Source organism: Bos indicus, chromosome 3, assembly GCF_029378745.1.
Source record: "Bos indicus isolate NIAB-ARS_2022 breed Sahiwal x Tharparkar chromosome 3, NIAB-ARS_B.indTharparkar_mat_pri_1.0, whole genome shotgun sequence".
NCBI lineage: Eukaryota > Metazoa > Chordata > Mammalia > Artiodactyla > Bovidae > Bos > Bos indicus.
The window spans coordinates 21,111,117-21,132,027 of record NC_091762.1 but is presented as its reverse complement, the minus strand read 5'-3'; the positions used below and the strand labels follow the sequence as shown (position 1 = coordinate 21,132,027).

At 45.7% G+C, this 20,911-nt stretch overlaps 5 non-coding genes across 5 annotated transcripts; 2 read left to right on the top strand and 3 right to left on the bottom strand.

The window, feature by feature from the left end:
* Positions 1-1,940: 1,940 nt before the first annotated feature.
* Positions 1,941-2,014, bottom strand: TRNAN-GUU (transfer RNA asparagine (anticodon GUU)). The gene has a single exon. It is a non-coding gene; the product is annotated as a tRNA-Asn (tRNA).
* A 6,054-nt stretch (positions 2,015-8,068) lies between these two features.
* TRNAH-GUG (transfer RNA histidin (anticodon GUG)) lies at positions 8,069-8,140 on the bottom strand. The gene has a single exon. It is a non-coding gene; the product is annotated as a tRNA-His (tRNA).
* A 653-nt stretch (positions 8,141-8,793) lies between these two features.
* On the top strand, positions 8,794-8,867 carry TRNAN-GUU (transfer RNA asparagine (anticodon GUU)). Its single transcript has one exon. It is a non-coding gene; the product is annotated as a tRNA-Asn (tRNA).
* Positions 8,868-9,353: 486 nt separating this feature from the next.
* TRNAE-UUC (transfer RNA glutamic acid (anticodon UUC)) lies at positions 9,354-9,425 on the top strand. Its single transcript has one exon. It is a non-coding gene; the product is annotated as a tRNA-Glu (tRNA).
* Positions 9,426-17,024: 7,599 nt separating this feature from the next.
* On the bottom strand, positions 17,025-17,096 carry TRNAE-UUC (transfer RNA glutamic acid (anticodon UUC)). The gene has a single exon. It is a non-coding gene; the product is annotated as a tRNA-Glu (tRNA).
* Between the last annotated feature and the right edge of the window lie 3,815 nt (positions 17,097-20,911).

The window sequence follows — 20,911 nt, the reverse complement described above, 5'->3', positions numbered from 1 at the left end:
AGCTGAACCAGAACTGATGCCATGTTAAAGTCAACAGAGAGGACTTTAAAACAGTTATCGTGACTACATTACATATGTCCAAAGAATTGTAGAAATGTAGAACATATAAAAATGGCCAAAATAAAACTTTAGAGATGAACAAAAACTATAACTTCTGATGTAATAAAGTCACCAAATGGAATTAAAAAGACATGACTAACTGAAGAGATCTGAAATGAAAATCACAGGTTAATGTTTAATGCATAGCCTCATTGAATGCTAGGACAATTTTAAGAGGCCTAACATGGGAGGGTTTGAAGCTCCTGAACAGAGCTCAATGATTTTTGAAGAAAAAAGACAGACAATATTCTAATTTTAATGAGAATTATAAAGCCACTGATCCAAGGAGGCAAGTACAATTGCCTATACCGTGTGAATACCAGGCACTGTCCCATGATCTTTTCCAAGGTTTCTTTTTTTCGTCTCGGGCATTTCTCCACAAACATGCTCATATCAGAACTCTGCTGACTACCTGAAAGAAACTCTTTCCAAATGCCTGGGTTCTTTCTGTTCATCTCTCTCATCACTAAAGCACAAGGAATAGGAAAAAAAAAAAAAAAAAACACACACACACCTAACACGTTACTATTAAACTGCTTAAATCCATAGAAAAAGAAAAAACTCTCTAAAGCAGCCAAAGCAATAAGGTGTGCTAGATATAGAAAACAAAAATAAAGGCAGTAGAGCAACATCTTTAAAAAAACTGAGAGAAAAAAGAAAGTCAACATGGAATTCTATTAATCTTCCCTCATGAAATATCTTTCAAAAATAAAAGATATGATGAATAATGTCACTTACAGAAACCCATACCAGACAGAATTCTGGATGTATAGAAAGGAATGAAAGACAAAATATGCTATCTGATGGAAAATATATAAGATTATTTCTTATCAAGAAAATCTCTTTAAAAATATGGGACAGTTTAAAGAAGGGGTTTATAATATATGAGAAGTAAAATGCAAGATAATGCATAAAGGCAGGTAATGGAGAAATGTGAAGAGGTGTGATCACTTGAGGGCAAACTGGGGTAGGTTACAGATGTCTGCTCTAAAGCCTAAAGCAGTGACTGAAATAACAAAAGAGTTATAGCTAATAAGCCAATGAAGGTTAGAGAATGGAACCATAGGTAAAACCATGTAAACTCTCTTATAGAACAATTGTCCTTCTGGCACTCTACCCATATGCCTGTGTACAAGAATTATGACTGCAGTATTGTTTGTAATAATAAAAGCATAGAAGCAAATTAATTTCAAAGACTTGCTCGTGCTAAATTACTTCAGTCACGTTCGACTCTTTTCACCCCTATGGACCGTAGTCTGCTAGGCTCCTCAGTCAATGGGATTCTCCAGGCAAGAGTACCGGAATGGGTTGCCATTTCCTCCTTCAGAGGATCTCCCCAACCCAGAGATCCAATCCGCGTCTCTTTATTTCTGTTGTGGTAGGCAGGCGGGTTCTTTACCACAAGCACCATCTGGGAAGCCCTCAAAAAACCACACCTTCCCTGACTGGGAATCGAACCTGGGACACAGGGGTAAAAGTGACAATTCCTAGCCCCTAGACTACCAGAGGACCATACTATAAACTAGTCAATAAATACTAGTGCAAACAATAGATGAACTCTCACTGTTAAAAGGAACTCAGAGGGTAACGATGAGATGTTGACTCTCCTCTCTTTTCGCGAAATCCTGGATTCCAAACGACCTGTTTTCTTCAGGGGCTCTTTTGTGAGGATAAGATCAGCAGTGAACTTGACTTAGGTTCTCCTGTTGTGGACAAGACGTCGGCGACAAGTAGGTTAAAGAAGTCGAGGCCTTCCTCCATATTTACGTAGAAAGGATGAATTAATAAGCAGAAATGAGGGCAAACCCTTAAACTATATCTAAAAATGTCGTAGAGGCAGCCGTCCCTGGGTGGGCTCGAACCACCAACCTTTCGGTTAACAGCCGAACGCGCTAACCGATTGCGCCACAGAGACTCGAAGGACAGCCTTTCGCTAAAGAGTAACTGGTTCTTCCGTGCCAGGAGCAGCCACTCGCCTTTCTCAGGACAGCGGCTCCGGTTCCTAGCCTCAAACAACTGGAGAGGTGGAGTCGATGCAGCGTGTTCGTTCCCGCGAGGAAGCCGGGCGTCAGGCGAATTCGAAGGTGGAAGGGCAGCCGAGCTTCGCCGCCGCCCCTTGCTCCCCACCCGCAGCAAATGCAGCGCCCCGGTGACGCCCCGAGCCTGAGCCGAGGGGGTGCCGAGGGGGTCCCGAGGGAAGCTGACCCCCGCCCCCACCCCCTCGGTGGGCTCTGTGACGGCTCCGCATTTGCTGCGCGTTCACTCGACCATAGGAGAAGGCAATGGCACCCCACTCCAGTACTCTTGCCTGGAAAATCCCATGGACGGAGGAGCCTGGTAGGCTCCAGTCCATGGGATCACGAAGAGTCGGACACGACTGAGCGACTTCACGTTCACTTTTCACTTTCATGCATTGGAGAAGGAAATGGCAACCCACTCCAGTGTTCTTGCCTGGAGAGTGCCAGGGACGGGTCGCACAGTCTATGGGGTCGCACAGAGTCGGACACGACTGAAGCGACTTAGCAGCAGCAGCAGCAGCACTCGACCATCTTCGCCTCTGGGCAGCTCTTTAGTAGATGTGGTCGGTTTGGCTGCAGCAAGAAAGAGATCAGGTCTAAAGAGGAAACGTGAAAAGGTGCGAGAGCAGCTGGCAAAAGCATGGATGAGACAACCCTAGTTTGTTGGATTTGTTCACAACCCAGGAAGCCTGTGAGGCACAGGCCGTATCCTGAGAGATGAAAATTGTTTTTTATTAAGTAGCTGAATAGGGAGGCAGAACCAGAGAAGGGCATGAAGGAGAGAAAAGCATGAGTATGTGCGTCTAATAATTAAACAGCAAAAATAATGTGGATATGTTTACGTCAAAGAAATTAACCTGCGGGCCTCTGGTGCATCGTGACTGTAAAATGGTTAGTGCTGTGTTGTGGCTTCATTACTGAGAGGAAAACAGGCAGGAAGGCCAGGGGTCTCCAAACGGAGGAAATAGGCTGCAAGTGTCAGACATCTTTTCTCTCTTAAGCGGCAGAAGGAAACAAACTAGTGTTACCTTTTTTCCCCCTTCTCTCTACAAATTTAAAAAGAGGTTTCTCTTAAAATTCTGTGTTGCCATAATGACACCTGGTTCCACCTGAACTTAACTATTCTCAAACCTTGAGGTAACCAATGCATTTTTCTTATGGAAATGTTTGTCTTAAGCCATGTTAATGTACTATGCATTTACCTTAGACTCAGAACCGACTTGACAAACCAGTATATTATACATTGTTCTCCTAATCTATGTTAATGAAACTATATATTTGTATGGAAATCTGCCTTTCTTCAAGATTCATGCCAATTGTTTTACGGCTAAGGATGACTCACCTGGTGCCATTCTCTGAGTTTTGGGACATTTCCTTTCTTTAATTAGCAGACTGCTACAGAGTCCGACAGGACTGAAGTGACTTAGCAGCAGTAGCTATATAACATCCAGCTAAAGACTAGCAGGGGGGTACTCTTTCTGCCCCTTTCTGATGTCTATGTCAGAAGCTTTCTCTATCTCTTTTATACTTTAATAAAACTGTATTACACAAGAGCTCTGAGCGATCAAGCCTCGTCTCTGGGCCTGGATTGAGTTCTTCTCCGGAGGCCAAGAATTCTGGCTCTTTCATGGTTCAGCAACAACTTTTCAATTACCCTCGGTACAAATCCAAGTTAAGCAACTAGACCCCTTAAGAAGCGGTCAGAGAGCAGAGTTTACTCCTGGCCACACAGTACAATGCCATGAGAAGAGGAGTAACCCACAGCGCACACACCTGCCAGTGGCTGCTCAAAGCGAAACCAAGGATGACTGCTTGTCTCACTATTGAGCAAGAAATGTCCCTAAGGGTGAAATACTGCCTCTTAGGGGGCCTTGTCTGAGCTTAGCCATTTTGCTGTTAAAGATAATTCAAATACCAGTGAGGGTTTTGACACTAAATGAGAACAAGTTTGTATAAAATGCAAAGTAGTTGTCATGGTCTAAACCAACTTGTCTTCATTCACCAGCCACTAATTTTGAACTATATAGTTCATGTAAAGCACAAATCTTTAAAACACAATTTGTGGAATTTTAGTAAACATAATCATCACCCAGATCAAGTTATAGAAAATAGCCATCGTCCCAGAAATGTCCTCTGAGCCCTTTTCCAGGCACTTGTTACCCAATCTCAGTTAGTTAATTGCTATTGTGAAGTCTATTGCAGAGGTTACTATTGCTACTGAAATTTAAATGAATGAATGTACATTTTTTTGTATCTGGCTTTTAAAATATTATTTTCATTAAGCATATCTGTATTATTGTGTACGTGTGCGTGCGTGCTAAGTCAGTTCAGTCATGTCCAATTCTTTGTGACCCTGTAGATTGTAGCCCACCAGGCTCCTCTGTCCGTGGATTCTCCAGGTGAAAATACTGGAGTGAGTTGCCATGCCCTTCTCCAAATATTACTCTGTATATCACTTCTTAATTTTGGTTTTATTGTATTAATTTTGGTGTTATTGTTATTGATGAATATTGCTGGTGTTTTGGTGAATATTCTGTACCAGTCTTTTTTGTGTACTTTTGCATTCACAGAAGTACTGCTACTGCTGGGTCATGGAATAGCTGCAAGTTTAACTTTACTAGAAACTGATAAACAGGGCTCTAGAATGGTTTCAAACCAGCAATGATGGTTGCAGTTGCTCCACATTCCTGTCAGCATTTGGTGTACTAATTCTTTTAAACATAACCGTACTGGAGGCTGTGTGATGATACCTTCTTATAGTATTAATGTGAATGTTCCTAATAAATAAAAATATCAAGAATATTGTCTTAGAACTTTTGGTTATTAAGATATCTTCCTTTGTGATCTAGTAAGACATCGGCTTAGCTTTCCCAGAAGGAAACTGGCTGAAAAGGTCCATCGCCACAGTGCTGGTAGATCCTCCCCAGACGTCTCTTGAGACAAGAGACCCAGACTCCTGGTGTTTGGAGCAGCAACAGGTACAGATCAATGACTAGCACAGCACCAGCCTACCCAGCTGGCCTCCCAGGTCTTTGCCATATCCATGCACTTGTCAGTTGACCGAGAGCAGAATATATTTTTAAAATATTCTCTGAGTAACTTGACTTTTCAATTCATCTCACTACCACAAATGCAAAACTATTATCAGCACCATAATCAGAAGTTGGGTATAAAGATCGATGCCAGAATACCAAAAGGATGGTGATCTAGGCAACTCCTCCAACTGCTCTTAATTCAACTTCCCGTGGTCTCTGCCCTGCAGAGAGGATGTTTTCCTCTCTCCCTTGGACACTCAAGCTGAAGACCTGTTGGGACAAATGTTGCTTACACTGTAGGGCAAGAGGAGAGCCAGGGAGAGGGAAGGAGGGGATGATGTAGACCAAGGATGCAGAGGCAACAGGTGGAGTATGTGAGACAGCGCTGAGGCTGTGGGTCCATCCTTCTGGTGGGTGGGCTATGGGTTCTCCTGTGTGTAGGAGAGGGTGTAGGGGTGGGTGAGAGAGATTTGGAGGGCATTCTCTTGAATTCGTTTGGAGAAAGCAGTTTAGAAGAGTAGTGAAAGGCAGATGGAGGGGAGGGTTGTGACCCCAAGTGAACCCTGGAGGGGTCAGGGGCTGCACTGTGCCTACAGGTGTTGTGCCCCTAGTTACCTTGCAAGAGAGAGGCCATGGTCTTGAAGGTGTTTTCCCAGGGTGTAAGCCTTGTCTGTTGCACTTGTGAAAGCTGATGGCTGTGATTTCCCCACCTGTTGGAGGGACGTGGTGCTAGTGAGGGGTTTGAGTCACACCTTTCTCCTGATAATCCCTTGGTTCAGATGACACCTCTTCCATAATGCCTCATTGTGCTATGCTGACCCAGGGCAAGAGCCACACCACTCCATGTACTCAACTGCCTGGGAATTAGGGTAAGCACCTGCATTTTCATGGCCCTCCTGTTTCATGACCAATGTGTATAGATGGGTCCTACTTCTTTTGCCAAGCCTCCTGACTGTGCTGTCTGTGGGCACGTGGGTTCCCCACCTATTGGACTTGGCACTTGCCTGGGGAGCCCTTGAGGGCTGGCTAGCAGGCACCAGCAAGAGAGAAGCCACACCTCAGGAGTTGTGGAAAAACATGGGAAATGTGGCCCAGAGTCCTCATACCTTTGGGGCCAAATAGGGGTCAGGTGGGGGCAGTGGAGGCACCCCTTTCAGGAACAAGGAGGCCAGAGGCTCTCTGGACCAAGGGGCACTTTCCCTTCCAGGCCTAGCCAATTCTAAGGCCTCTCATATGGCTTTCCCTTCTCCCTTTCCCTTCTCCACACCAGCTGTGTTCTTGGGGAGTGTAAGCCATGTCTCCCAACAAGCAGAAATCTCCCAACAAGTGAAATGTCCCAACACACTTCTAGTGCTTGGGGAAGGAGTTGGATCAATGTTTTCTGACAACAGGAGGACAGAGAACTTGTGGTGGCTGGAGGCAACCTCTTGCTTTGTTGGTTCTCTTGGCTGACACGAGGGCCCAGAATGATGCTCCTCCTTGAGCGCTTGGGTGGCACAGCCCAGGGGCTTGACCAGGCTGGTGTTTCTCCCACTGCTGCTTAGGGAACAGCAAGAAATCCTACGGGTCCACTCTTACAGAAGAGATGCCCAGAAAATGCTCCTGTAGAGCCTAGACTGTGCACTAAACCGCTTTGAAATGATTGATTCCCTGGGCCATTCTTCCTTCAGTGAACCTTGGAGAGTGGAGAAATGATTGACGATGCTATACCCTTCACTGGCAGTAAAAATTCCACTTTCCTCTGACTTGCCTCACTGTTCCCTTCCACTCCCTCACTCCAGCATAGAATGTCACTGGTGTTGCTTTCCTGGACAATTTTTTGTCCTTAGCTCCCTTATCTTTAGGAGGCCTGGTGTGCTGCAATTCATGGGGTCACAAAGAGTCGGACACGACTGAGCGACTGATCTCTGATCTGATTCTCAAATAACTTGTGAAGTTACACAAGAAAGTTATAGTAGAAAGGTATTCATATTAGCCTTTCCCAATACTGTAGCTTGAAATCACCCCAATGTTCATCATATGTGAAGTAGTTTTACGTTAGTGTAATGCTTATCATTAATATCAAGTTAAGGTGTGAGAAACGCAAATACACACAGATAGATACATATATGTATATATATATATATCACATAATGTTGGTTGATAATAGCTAGATAGAAAACTGTGCACACATTCACTTGAACTTGAAGAAAGGACAAAGCCGAATTTGAGATAGTTGACATTAGAATTGTTTAAAGTAGTATGGGATGGGTGGGCATTATCTGCTAAGTGTATCAAAGGGGCACGCTTGAATGACAAAAAAAATTACTCTGTCGTGATTCTGGTAATGATTACATGTTGCAATATTCTAATAGCCGCCCTTTACTGTTTTGTGTATTTTGTTGTGTGAACACATTTTAATAATTTCCTTTTAGGATAAAAATTGTGGGTAGGATGTCAGAGAATCCAGTGAAGACAATGACTGGATTGGAGTATATTATAAATTCTTTATTTAAATTCTATTCCGTTTTGTGTAAAAAAGCTTCACTGCTGTTTGAAATATTTCTGCTGCTAAGTCGTTTCAGTCGTGTCCGACTCTGTGCGACCCCATAGACGGCAGCCCACCAGGCTCCGCCGTCCATGGGATTTGCCAGGCAAGAGTACTGGAGTGGGTTGCCATGACCTTCTCCGAGAAATATTTCTACACACACACAAAGATTCTTGTCTGAGTACACAATTTCTTTCGTGGAAGCTACACACAAGACTCATTTAGAGTTTGAAACTGATCTTTAGATATTTTCTCGTAAATGGTGAGACCTGGATCAAGTCCAGAGTGCTTCAGCCTAGAGCACCATTGGGTTGACTTCCGTTCTTCTGACCTTACTCCGTTTGGTGACTAAAGAGTTGTTGTAGATACAATGCAAAAGAAAGAAACACTGCCGTGACTCGGATTCGAACCGAGGTTGCTGCGGCCACAACGCAGAGTACTAACCACTATACGATCACGGCGCGCCACTGTGCTGGCAATAAACTGCGTCTCTGTGCTCCTACATTTTAGTATAGCTGTTTCGTTGAATAACTGTCAAGTACTCCTGCGTTTCCGTCACGTCTTCCTTCCGTTATTCTCTTCCCATTCTGATGCATTTTTCATCTCTTTCAGCCCGCGCCTCAAAACAGGTCTCCTGGGAAGTATCTTTGTTTTGACCTTGCCTCTCCTCCTGGTTACATTTCCCCATTTGACCGATCTTCCCCAACACCTGCTTCCGGCTCACGCCCACAGACCGCAACCTAGCGGAGGGAGGGCAGCGCCAACGGCTCAGGAGCTCAGATGAAGGCGGAGAAAAGAACCGAAAGACCCACTACTGAGCCCACCGGGCGTTCAGCCTCCCTCGAGCCCTCCTCCGCTCAGGCCCGGGGCGTCTCCGGGGCGCTGCATCTGCAGCGAGTGGGGAGCCAGGCGCGGCAGGGACGTTCGGCTGGACTTCTGCCTTCGCAATGCTCAACTTCCGGCTTCCCCACGGGTTCCTCCCGTTTTCATAGGCTTTGGAACGGGTACTGCTGTCCTGCTAAAGGCAGGGAGCTCCCCCTAGAGCGGAAGGCGTGATTGCTTTCTGCCAGATGAAGTTGTGCAGGAGGTAGGAGACAAAGACAACCGTTCCAGAGTCTCTGTGGCGCAATCGGTTAGCGCGTTCGGCTGTTAACCGAAAGGTTGGTGGTTCGAGCCCACCCAGGGACGCCCCGTCCTCCTATTTTAGGACGTAACCTAAGGATTTGCGGTTATTTCTGCGTTGTACATTCTCTTTTGAAAATTTGGAACTAGGACTCCTTTACCCTTCTTGTCACCTATATCTTCTCAACAGGCTAACCTAAGACATGATTATCGCTGATTCTTACAAAAGAATGTTGGCTCTAGAGGAAAACAGGTAGGTCACTTGGAAACCAGGATCGAAAGAACAGAGTCGTTTCATCGTTGCCCTCCGGGTTCCTTTCAACGGTGAGGTTCCGTCCATTGTTTGTATTGGTATTTATTAACCCCTTGCTGGATGGCATCACTGACTCGATGGACGTGAGTCTGGGTGAACTCCGGGAGTTGGTGATGGACAAGGAGGCCTGGCGTGCTGCGATTCATGGGGTCGCAAAGAGTCGGACACGACTGAGCGACCTGAGCGACTGAACTGAACTTACATATACCGTTAAAATTAATTCCTTTTTATGTTGCAGTTCCCTGGTGGTCTAGTGGTTAGGATTCGGCGCTTTCACCGCCGCGGCCCGGGTTCGATTCCCGGTCAGGGAAGGTGTATCTTTCTTGTTTTTTTTTTTGCAGCTTTGCAGGTGGCATTAGTAGTCAAGAACCCGCCTGCCTACGCAGGAGACATAAGAGACGAGAGTTCCATCGTCGCGAAGATCCTCCGGAGAAGGGCATGGCAACCCACTATAGAATTCTTGCCTGAAGATTCCCATGGACAGAAGAACCTGGTGGGCCACAGTCCACAGGGGTGCAAAGAGTCGGACATTGCTGAAGCGACTCAGCAGCACGAATTTAAGTTTAAATTAAATATAAAGACGTTCATTTTTCATAGCTTGGAATGTTGCCATTTTACTCATTTGGAGCTATTGTATAAAGACATATTCTTTGTGCCACCTTTACCCACACATTTTATGTTTTTATCAATTCCTGTAAAGGTGAAGAAAGCAGTGTAGCTCTGCAGTTGTTGTTCAGTCACTAAGTCAGGTCTGACTCTTTATGACTCCATGGACTGCAGCATGCCAGGTTTCCCTGTCCTTCACTATCTTCAGGAGTTTGGCTCAAATTTATGTCCATTGAATCAGTCATACTATCTAGCCATCTCATCCTCTATTGCCCTCTTCTCCTGTCTTCAATCTTTCCCAGCATCAGGGTCTTTTCCAATGAGTTGACTCTTCACATTAGGTAACCAAAGGATTGGACCTTCAGCTTTAGCATCTGTCCTTCAAATGAATATTCAGGATTGATTTCCCTTAGGATTGACTGGTTTGGTCTCCTTGCAGTCCAAGGCACTCTCAAGAGTCTTCTCCAATACCACAGATCAAAAACATCAATTCTTTGGTGCTCAGCCTTCTCTATGGTCCAACTCTCACATCAGTACACAACTATTGGAAAAACCATAGCTTTGACTATATGGACCTTTATCATCTTTTAGGCTTTTAAATAGTTCAGCTGGAATTCCATTGCCTCCACTAGCTTTGTTCTTAGTGATGTTTCCTAAGGCCCACATGACTTCACACTCCAAGATGTCTGGCTCTAGGTGAGTGACCGCACCACTGTGGTTATCCTGGTCATTAAGACCTTTTTTGTATAGTTCTTCTGTGTTTTCTTGCCACCTCTTCTTATTCTATTTTGCTTCTTCTGTTAGATCCTTACTGTTTCTTTTATCATGCCCCTCCTTACAAGAAATGTTCCCTTGATCTCTCCATTTTTCTTGAAGAGATCTCCGGTCTTTCCCATTCTATTTTTTCCTTCTAGTTCTTTGCATTGTTCACTTAAAAAGGCTTTCTTATCTCTCCTTGCTATATTATCTGGAACTCTGCATTCAGATGGGTATATCTTTTCCTTTCTCCTTTGCCTTTTACTTCTCTTCTTTCCTCAGCTATTTGTAAAGCCTCCTCAGACAACCATTTTGCCTTCTTGCATTTCATTTTCTTTGAGATTCTCCTTTCTATAGGAGGCAGTTTTGGTCACTGCCTCCTATACAATGTAACAAACGCCTATCCATAGTTTTTCAGGCACTCTGTCTATCAGATCTAACCCCTTGAATCTATTCGTCACCTCTACTGTGTAATCATAAGGGATTTGATTTAAGTCATACCTGAGTGGCCTAGTGGTTTTCCCTATTTTCATCAAGTTAAGCCTGAATTTTGCAGTAAGGAGCTGATGATCTAAGCCACAGTCAGCTCTGCGCCTTGTTTATGCTGATTGTATATTGCTTCTCCATCTTCAGCTGCAAAGAATATAATCAATCTAATTTCAGAATTGACCATTTGGTCATGTCCTTGAGTAGAGTCATCTCTTGTGTTCTTGGGAAAGGGTCTTTGCTATGACCAGTGTGTTCTCTTGATATAACTCTTAGCCTTTGTTCTGCTTTTTTAGTTTATTAAGGAACCTCCATTCTGTTCTCCTAAGTGGCTATACCAATTTACATTCCTACCAAGAGTGTAGGAGGGGACCCACTCCACTTATTATCACTCAGTTCTAACCAAGGGTATCGCTACAACAATACTAAACCCAGTGGAACAATGGCACATACAAAGATGACTAGGAACTTCAGCATACTGAAGTTAGGGATTTCTGGTACCATACCACTTTCTTGTGTCCACATATACAAATTAAAAAACACTTCTTACTTCCTCCTGCCCACATATTAATCAGGCATTTATTTTTTTCAGTAAAAACAAAGCAAGACTTAAACTACCTTGGAGGCCTCAGTTTTCTGTCCCACTTGCCTCACCATTCCTCTGCTTCCTCTCATTAGATTTTCATTTATTTGTGCCGTCCTGCAGCATTTCCTTCTTCAAACCCCAGGCCCCCTCTCAGGAACAGAGGTAAATGAAGAATTGTAGTATTGTTGACATTACAGACTTGTTCCCTGAATAGAAGTCAACTCAAAGAAGAGCATTTTTTTGTCCATCCCAGGATTTCTTTTGTTTAAAAAAAAAGAGCTTAGAAAAGTAACACTTAAATATTTGTTTTTCCGACAAAGAGAAATTTGAAGTAACACTGCTGGCATCTGGGTATTAAGCTAAATGGAAGCTTTTACATTCACCATGGTGCTGAGGAGAAATGACAGTCAAAACTGGTTGGAAAGAGGCTTCTGAGTCCATAAGACATGTCACTTCCACTAAAGGGAAGTATTGTTTCCACCTCTCCATTTGTAGTTGGAATATGCAGAAGCTTTTATTCTGAAGGAGGTAAGGAGCAAGTTGTGGGAGGGCAATTGACTCAGTCTGGTCCTGAAATCATTTAACTAACAGGTGTTCTTGTGAGCCCCCAAATTGTTCTGTGACATGACTTCCTCAGTCATGTCTCCAATGTCTGAAACCTCCTGAGACCTCCAGAGCTAGAGTGGTTTGAAAGAGCAGAAGATGAAAGAAACACTAGCCTAGGTTCTCATAAGCACATTCCAGAGTGTGGTGCGAAGACTTCCAGTCCCTTGAGCTATCAACTAAGTGGGTTTGGAGCATGAACCTACTTGGAATCAAAGCTTCCTATTGAGTCTTTTCAGGTAGATTCTCTACATGGTTGACTTTTGCTGTCATTTCAGCAGTGATCTCATCCTCTTTGCCCTTATCATTTAAATCAAATAACAAAAAGCCCTAATTAGTAGTGTTGGTGGACATAAAAGAAATATTTTCATCCAAAGCTCTGGGAATTAAAGGTAAAATTTGCTCTCAAAGTAGTTTTCTTATGTTGGCAGAATTTAGTTCTTTGTAACTGTGTATCCTTGGAAGGCTGATTGGTGTGCCCCCAAACCTGTTTCCAACTCTTGCTTAGTTCAGTGAGCTTAGATCTATCTCCAGCGTTCCTCTGGGATCCAAGATGTCTTTATATTTCTTGTATTTTCAAACAAAACCTTTCTGAAAAGAGTACATCAGTGTCTTTCCAAAACAGAGATGATTCTACCCAGTTTTTGAATGAACGTTTTTCACATTGAGGCAACCGGTCCACTGTAGCACCCCACCCTCTCCTGAATTCAGTGCTCCAAATTCAGACTATGTGATATCCAAAATTCAACTGCATCATATACCAGGAGCAATATCTCCAGAAAGAATTAAGACAGTGCTTCAGTGGAAGGAGAGCATAGGGTTCTGCTTGGGGCCTGTATTGCCTTTCCCTGGAAGCAAAGACCCAGGATTTTCACATCTGGATTAGCATCCCACATCTCAGGCAGGAGTCAGAATCTCAAATCTCCTGATTTGAAAACAGAATACCAGTTGAAAGTTTTCACCCCTTGAATCTGGGAGCTCCTGGATGCTGCCTGCAGGAGTTAGGGCACATGCACAGATCAGAGGGTGAGAGAGCTCTGTGCAGGCCAAGATCAGTGGGACTCCTCCCCTCCGCCACCCTTTATTCCCCTTCATTTCATTGCTCTGCCAGCTCATTTCTCTTAAGCTTCGGTGTTTCTTTCTTGCTTTCCCTCAGAAATGGGAGATCCCTCTGGCTCTTGTCACTTTCCTTTGTTCTGTTTCATCAGATTTCAAGTCTTATAGTCTAACCAGGTCTTCATGTTTTAAACAGTTCCATAGCCAAGCCTGAAGGTCTCAGAGCATTTGGCTGTTTTAAAATGGTCAATCTCTTATCCAAGTCAGCTCTTGATTACATGCTTGAATTGAACAAAAGACCAGCCATGAGGCCAAGTGTGAACTATTCACATCACTGGGCTACCACCTAGTGGGGGACCAAGGTCCAGAAAATACAGACAGTCATGGTGACTATACTTCTTTTGACTTTAGGTTCTTTATCCCCTTAGATGGTTCTTGTTGCCCTAATGTCCAGGGAGCAAGTGACGAGAATGAAGACAGAAAACAAAATCTGGTGCAATGGGTCAGGGGACCTGCAGCCTCTATTGGACTGAGGTGCAGAGTCCACTCTGAGTCCAGCTTTTGGTCCTAATTGCAGACTACAAGACTTTCTCAGATCTTATTTTTCTCAAGACACATGCTGTGTTAATCATGTACCCCTAAATGTCATGGACTACACTGACATAGTCCAGATCTCCTTGTGTTTACCCCAGGCTGTTCCCTTCTGGGCTAGTCTTTGGAACAACTAGCAAGTGTATAGGCAGCGTTCTGGAGAAGGAAATGGCAACCCACTCCAGTGTTCTTGCCTAGAGAATCCTGTGGACCGAGGAGCCTGGTGGGCTGCTATCCATAGGGTCGCACAGAGTCAGACACGACCGAAGTGACTTAGCAGCAGCAGCAGCAGCAGCAGCAGCAGCAGGCAGCATTCATGCCTGATGCCATCCCAGTGTTCCAAGGTCCATGCTTTCATGATCCCAGTCATACTCCCTTCTGGGTCTGGCCTTGGGGTTTGTAACAAGGAGATAATTTTTAAGAAAAACATGAAAGATAATTATTAACATGATTTCTTAATATATGCTATTTCTCCAGATGCTATTTCTGTGGAATTTCTCAAGGCCGTGAAAGTATATTATTAGGAATTCCCATTACAGGTTCTTCTTATAGGAAAGTATCTCAGATGGAAAGCAGGTAGAAACTGCTTTTGTGAAAGACTTTCACATATCCTTTTTTTTTCAATGTCTGTGGAAGGGCAAGAAAAAACCCCATCAAGTGTGTCTCTGGATTCCTCTGGAATCCTGGCTGTAGAAGCCTGATCACTAACCCATGTTGGAGAGAAGCACAGTTGAATATGAACCACAAATCAAGATACCTCAGACTGGAGCCAGGACCATTCAAGACCAGAACAGGACAGGGCCAAGCACCGTTGTTTCTTGGGTTGTTAAAGCATGGGTTCAGTAAGTAAGTGTTAAGTAATCTAAATATATGAAAATCCTTTAGCAATTCCAGGGTGGTTTTAGAGTAGAACAATGTTGTGTACTGCCAGATTCTTAAAAAAGACATTCCCAAAATATTTTTTAAAAATTAATGAGATTATCTTAAAAAAAAAAAAAAAAAAAAGACTAAGCACCATCATTACAAGGCGGCCATTTACCTGACAACAGTGATTCAGACAACTCTGGAAAGCTCTTGAGAATTATCCCCTACTTTTGAGGAGATAATTTACCACTTGCTCCCTTCATCCTCCCACCACAGGAAAGAGTCTTCACTTTTTTGTGGCATCAGAAGCATTTACAATGTTGGTAGGAATTAAAATGGTGCATCCACTATGGAAAACGTGTAGAGATTCCTTTAAAAATTAATAATAAAACAACCATATGATCCAGCTATTCCACTTCTGGGTTTTTACCTAGAAAATACAAAACCACTAATTGGAATAGATATATACACCCATATGTACATCACAGCATGATTTATAATAGTCAAAATATAGAAACAACTCAAGTGTCTATCAACAGATGAATGGATAAAGAAGACATACATACACAATGCAGTACTGCTGCTGCTGCTGCTAAGTTGCTTCAGTCGTGTCCAACTCTGTGTGACCCCAGAGATGGCAGCCCACCAGGCTCCCCCGTCCCTGGGATTCTCCAGGCAAGAACACTGGAGTGGGTTGCCATTTCCTTCTCCAATGCATGAAAGTGAAAAGTGAAAGTGAAGTCGCTCAGTCGTGTCCGACCCTCAGTGACCCCATGGACTGCAGCCTTCCAGGCTGCTCCGTCCATGGGATTTTCCAGGCAAGAGTACTACTCGGCCTTAAAAAAAAACAAAATCTGCCATTTGTTACAACATGGATGAACTTGAGGGTATAATGCTAAGTGAAATAAGCAAATGAATAGAAATACTATGTGATTTCACTCATATATGGAATTTTTAAAATGTTTTAATGAATGAACAAACCAAATCATACAAAAACAAGCACATAGGTACAGAGAACAGAGGAATGGTTACCAGAGAGGAAGGAGGAGGAGTGAGAGGGAAGTGATAAAGTAATTTGTTATAAACATAAAATATTCTAGCAGGACACAGAGAGCCAGGCTAGAACTGAGGAGGCAGCTGCACTTTCTTGAAGGGTCTCTCCCAAAGTGAGTGGTTCCAGCACTCAGTTTAACCCAAGACCCCACAGCCCACTAAAGCAACTAAGCAGAGTCCACAGGGCAGCAGGGCTGAGGGGATACTAGCCTAGTCCTGTTTCTTCTAAAAGCTCTAGGCCTGCCTGGCCTGCACTATCAGAAGAGCTGAATAAATTTTCACCTGAAGCTTCTTATAGGAAAAGAAGAAGAGGCTTCTTAAAGGAGAACAGGGCAAAAGGACAAAATCTTCCCCTGGCCTTGGAGAACAGGTCCTGCAAAAGGTGGTTTTGAGGGACATGCCAAAGGAAGGGAGTAATAGTGGCCCAAAGACTGATCTTGAGATGTCTGCAAGTTACTTTCAAATGGTGGAGTAAATCATGTATATGGAGAGAGAGTGAGAAAGCAAATGTGAGAAAGTGTTAACTGTACACTTAGGTGAAGAATGAAAGTGAGAGGGTTAGCAGTGTCCACCTCCTGGCGAACCCATGGACTGTAGCCTGCCAGTCTTTTCTGTCTATAGAATTCTCCAGGCAAGAATACTAGAGTGGGTAGCCATTCCCTTCTCCAGGGGAACTTTCCCACCCAGGGGTCAAATCTAGGTCTCCCACATTGCAGGCAGATTCTTTACTGTCTGAGGCATCGGGGAAGTGAAGAATATATTCTATTAATATATTTGTAAAATTTTATAGGTTTCAAACTTTTTTTTTTCTTTTTCTTTTTAAAGGAGTAATTGGTGCTCAGTATTTCTTTTTAAAAGAGTAATTGGTGCTCAGGTCCCAAGTTCTCTTTAGATGGACCCTCAAAGTGAGATTCTGGGTTCCTGAGATGAAGGGAGGAGTGGAGGTGAAGGGCTGTCCAGGCTGCTCCTCACATTTCCCCCTACCACTCTGGGAGATGCCCTGGACTTGTGGCCCAGTCTCACTGACTTAAGGATTCAATGCAGAGATTTTACTGCATGGGGACACTGGGGTCCATCACACTTGTGGAAAATGAAAGTGTTCGTCGCGGACTGTAGCAGCCAGGCCCTTCTGTCCTTGAAAATTTCCAAGTCAGAATACTGGAGTGGGTTGCCATTCCCGACTCGAGGGTATCTTTCTGACCTAGGGATACGAACTCAGGTCTCCCGCATTGCCGGCAGATTCTTTAGGTTTGAGCCACAGGGAGCAAGTGAAAACTCTGTACGTGGAGATGAAAGCAAAAGAGACACTTTCTCTGACCGGGAATCGAACCCGGGCCGCGGCGGTGAAAGCGCCAAATCCTAGCCACTAGACCACCAGGGAACTACGTGCTGTGTACATCGTTAAGTTACAACAGGAAACCTGCAGAGTGTGTGGTGTCTCTAGCCCTCCTATTCTGAGTTCCGCACCCCCCTCCAAGGAATTGTACCCAAAGAACGTTCTTTCCCTGCTTTCTCCAAATGAGGAGCTCCACACCAAAGGCCGAGCGCTCTGCGTGACAGTGGACGCGCCCGCGAGGTTCACCTGATCCTCACGTCCCCATGACTTGCCCAGTCCCGGCGCACCTCACAACTGCCCTGGAGACGCGCCTTTTCCCGGTGAGCGCGCGTGGAGAGCAGGTCGCCGGGGCGGGGACAGGAGAGGCGGGAGGGCAGCCGCGCGGGTGAGACCTCGGGATCCCCAACGACACGAAAGACTCCTGGCGGGTGCAGGAACCGGGAGGGCTGGATGGAAAACGCTTGCGAACAAGGCTCCGCGCCCAGACTTGGATTCCGTCCGGTCTTCCCCCACGACCTGCTGCCCTGCGGTTCTCCCGCCTTGGATGACGCCATCTCTAGCTCCCTGCGCTCAGACCTCCAGTTGTCCCTGACGCCGCGCTTTCCTCAGACCCACATCCAATTAGTCAGGACTTGGCGTTTGCTTCTCGGTCCATGTTTACTTCGGCCAACACAGTCCCAGTCCCTCCTTTTCGCGACTCTGGACTTGGGCAAACGACTCTCCCGAGAAAGGTGGTCCCTCTTTCCCCCTCCTCTATCGGGGAAAGAACCACCGCCCCCTCGTCCATTCTACGTGGAAGGGCAGCACGCTGGACCCGACCGAAAGACCGCGAATCCGCTCCTCTGGCTGGACGTGAGAGGTGAAAACTAGGACCTGGATGGGAGGAACGCAGGGGAATTTCATGTAACGTCCTGATCTAAAGCAATTTTCAAGTCCGCCTCTGGGGACTCAGGCTCCAGCGCTGGTGAGGGTGCTGCCACGCGGTCGTACCCTCGACCGCACTCGGAGTCCACGAGGAACCAGGCGGAGCCCCGCGGCCTGGGGCACGCGGCCCGCGCCTCCCTCGGTGTCGGACCCCTGAACCTCAGACCTGAAGGAAACGCGGTGACCCCCGCACTAAGAAAAGAAAAACCACTGCGGGAGAAAACGCACATGCATCCCCAAGCTTGTTACCCTTTACTTCTAAAGGAAACCAGAGGCAGACACACAGACAACACTGTATTAAGTTTTTCATAAAAAAGAAACTGCCTGCTGTGAGGTAAACACGGAAACCCCTCCAGACACCAGCTTTCTGCCTTGACCTCTGCCGTCCTAGGTTAAAATTCTTACTTCATGACCCGTTGAACTGGAAAATTATAAAAGGCGTTTCAGGCATTGTAAAGGGTAAAACAAAACGTTTCTCAAGAAGAATCTCAAATACAATGAGGGCGGAATGAACGACCTTGAGATCTGTGTGGACCGAGCCTGGCTCCCCCGCGGGTTTATGCGGGGCCTGGTCTGCAAGCGAATTCAATACAGGCAGGGCAGAAAGCCTCCGCCCGCGTTGATGCTCGCTATTTTCAAACAGACAAAGAACCTGAGCCTTCAGCTTTTGCTGCTCTTCATGCTAAACGTGAAAGCGTGGTGAAAGTCTTGGACTTGAACTATATTGGACAACTAGAATAAGTCACAGCGGCAGGAACCTGAGGAACCCCGTTTGCCGCGGACGTCGGGGGAGAAGCGCTGCGGCCAAAAGGCTTGCAAGGCAAGAGCGCGCGGATCAGGCTTTTGGGAGCAGAGGGGAGGGCCAGGCCTCGGGTTGGGGGGGGATTCGAAACACCGCTCATTTCCGAGAACCAAGAGCTCTGACCGACCGCCTGTGCTGTCCGCGGGCGGAGAGGGCCGGCGTCTACACTGAAGGGTGTCCAGGGTGCTTGCGGCTCAGACGCGCCCATCACTCCCAGCTCCTGCGGCTTCTGGGAGATGGGGATTTAGTGGAGCGATCCCTGGTCTCTGGCGCTAGGCTGAGGAACTGGAGACTCAGTTGGACGTGGGAGCCCCAGGGACCTCGCTTCGGGGAGGTGAGGAACCCTAACCCTAAGAAAGGCCTCTCGGGAGCCGCAATCTACGTGCTTCAGAGATCGAAGGTGCTCCCAGGATCCTTTTTCTTTAAAAATTTTTGGTGGGCCAGTCTTGGCCACAAGTTCATTTCTTGGAGCTGTCATTAGGCATTGGTACTCACAAGGTTTCCGTAGGGTGGTGGTTATCACGTTCGACTAACACGAGAAAGGTTCCCCGGGCGGAAACAGGTTCCTTCCCACCCCCCCCACCCCCCCACCCCCCGCCCCGAACTCCTGTTTTTTTAAAAACGGGGGCAAGTGTGATGGGTTATGGCAGAATGTATAGCTGCGTTTTTCTCCCCAAACCCAGGAGAAGTTCTCTTACTACTGTAAGCCAACTCAGCACTTGGAACCAGGCCTCCTTTCTTTGCTCTGAGTAAGCTCTTCAGGGGCCAGGCCACAGACATTCCAAGGAGGACACAGGAGAAGGCTTGCCTTCAGGTTATCTTTCCATCTGAAAATCCCCACACCTTCTCTTCAGGGGCCTAAATCTCCTCTACATGTTGACAGGGATCATGTCTCAGAAAACCAAGAAATGCATCCCTGTGAAGCAAACTTGGCTTTCCTCACCCCAGCACACTTGTGAAACAATTTGGTTTTCACGACAGAAAAATAGAGAACGAATTCAACTCTGCATGGGGCTCAAACCAAAGACACAAGGATGAAGAATTTCATGCTCCACAAATTGAGCTGGTTGGGGAGGAAAAGCAGCCGGTACACATGCTTTTAACCAGGATAGGTGCCCCGCAGTCAGGTCAGGAAACAGGAAATAGATGGATCTGCTCATCACCCACTGAGAACCAAGTCTGCCCCTGATTCATAAGGCAACTGAGGCAAAGAGACCATCACATTGGCTCCCCCAGCACACAGTGCTAAAACTAGAGTAGGATGGAACCCACCTTGTGGCCTGGCCTCTGAGCCCAAAGCCTCACTCAGGAGGGAGAGGGTGGTGAAGGGTGATGAGCAGTGAGGCAAAGGCTGGGAGCCTTGCACAGCTGCTTTCAGCCCTGGGGGCTGAGAATCACCTTTTTTTCTGCTCTCTGCATCTCTGAAATCTAATCTTTTCTGGGGTAGACTGCCTGTTGTTGTTCAGTTGACCAGTTGTATCCAACTCTTTGAGGTCCCGTGAGCTGCAGCACACCAGGCCTCCCAATCCCTTACCGTCTTCCAGAGTTTACCCAAGTTCATGTTCATTGCATCGGTGATGCCATCCTATGATCTCATGCTCTGATGCTCTCTTCTCCTTCTACCCTCAATCTTTCCCAGCATCAGGGACTTTTCCAATGAGTCTGCTGTTTGCATCAAAGGACCAAAATACTGGAGCTTCAGCTTCAGCATCAGTGTTCCAATGAGTATTCAGGGTTGATTTCCCTTAAGATTGGCTGGTTTGATCTCCTTGTTGTCCAGGGGACTCTCAGGATTCTTCTCCAGCACCACAGTTTGAAGGCATCAATTCTTTGGGATTCTGCCTTTTTTACGGTCCAGCTCTCACAATCATACATGACCATTGGGAAGACCAGCCTTGACTATAAGGACCTTTGTCTGCAGTAATGTCTGTGCTTTTCAACACACTGTCTAGGTTTGTCACAGCTTTCCTGCCAAGAAGCAACCATCTTCTGATTCCATGATTTCAGGCTGTTTTTGTGGCACAATCGGTTAACTTGTTTGGCTATTAACTGAAAATTTCGTGGTTCGAGTTCACCCAGGGATGCATCTTTCCTGCTATAGATTGCAGCTCTACTTTTCCCCTTCATGAATCAC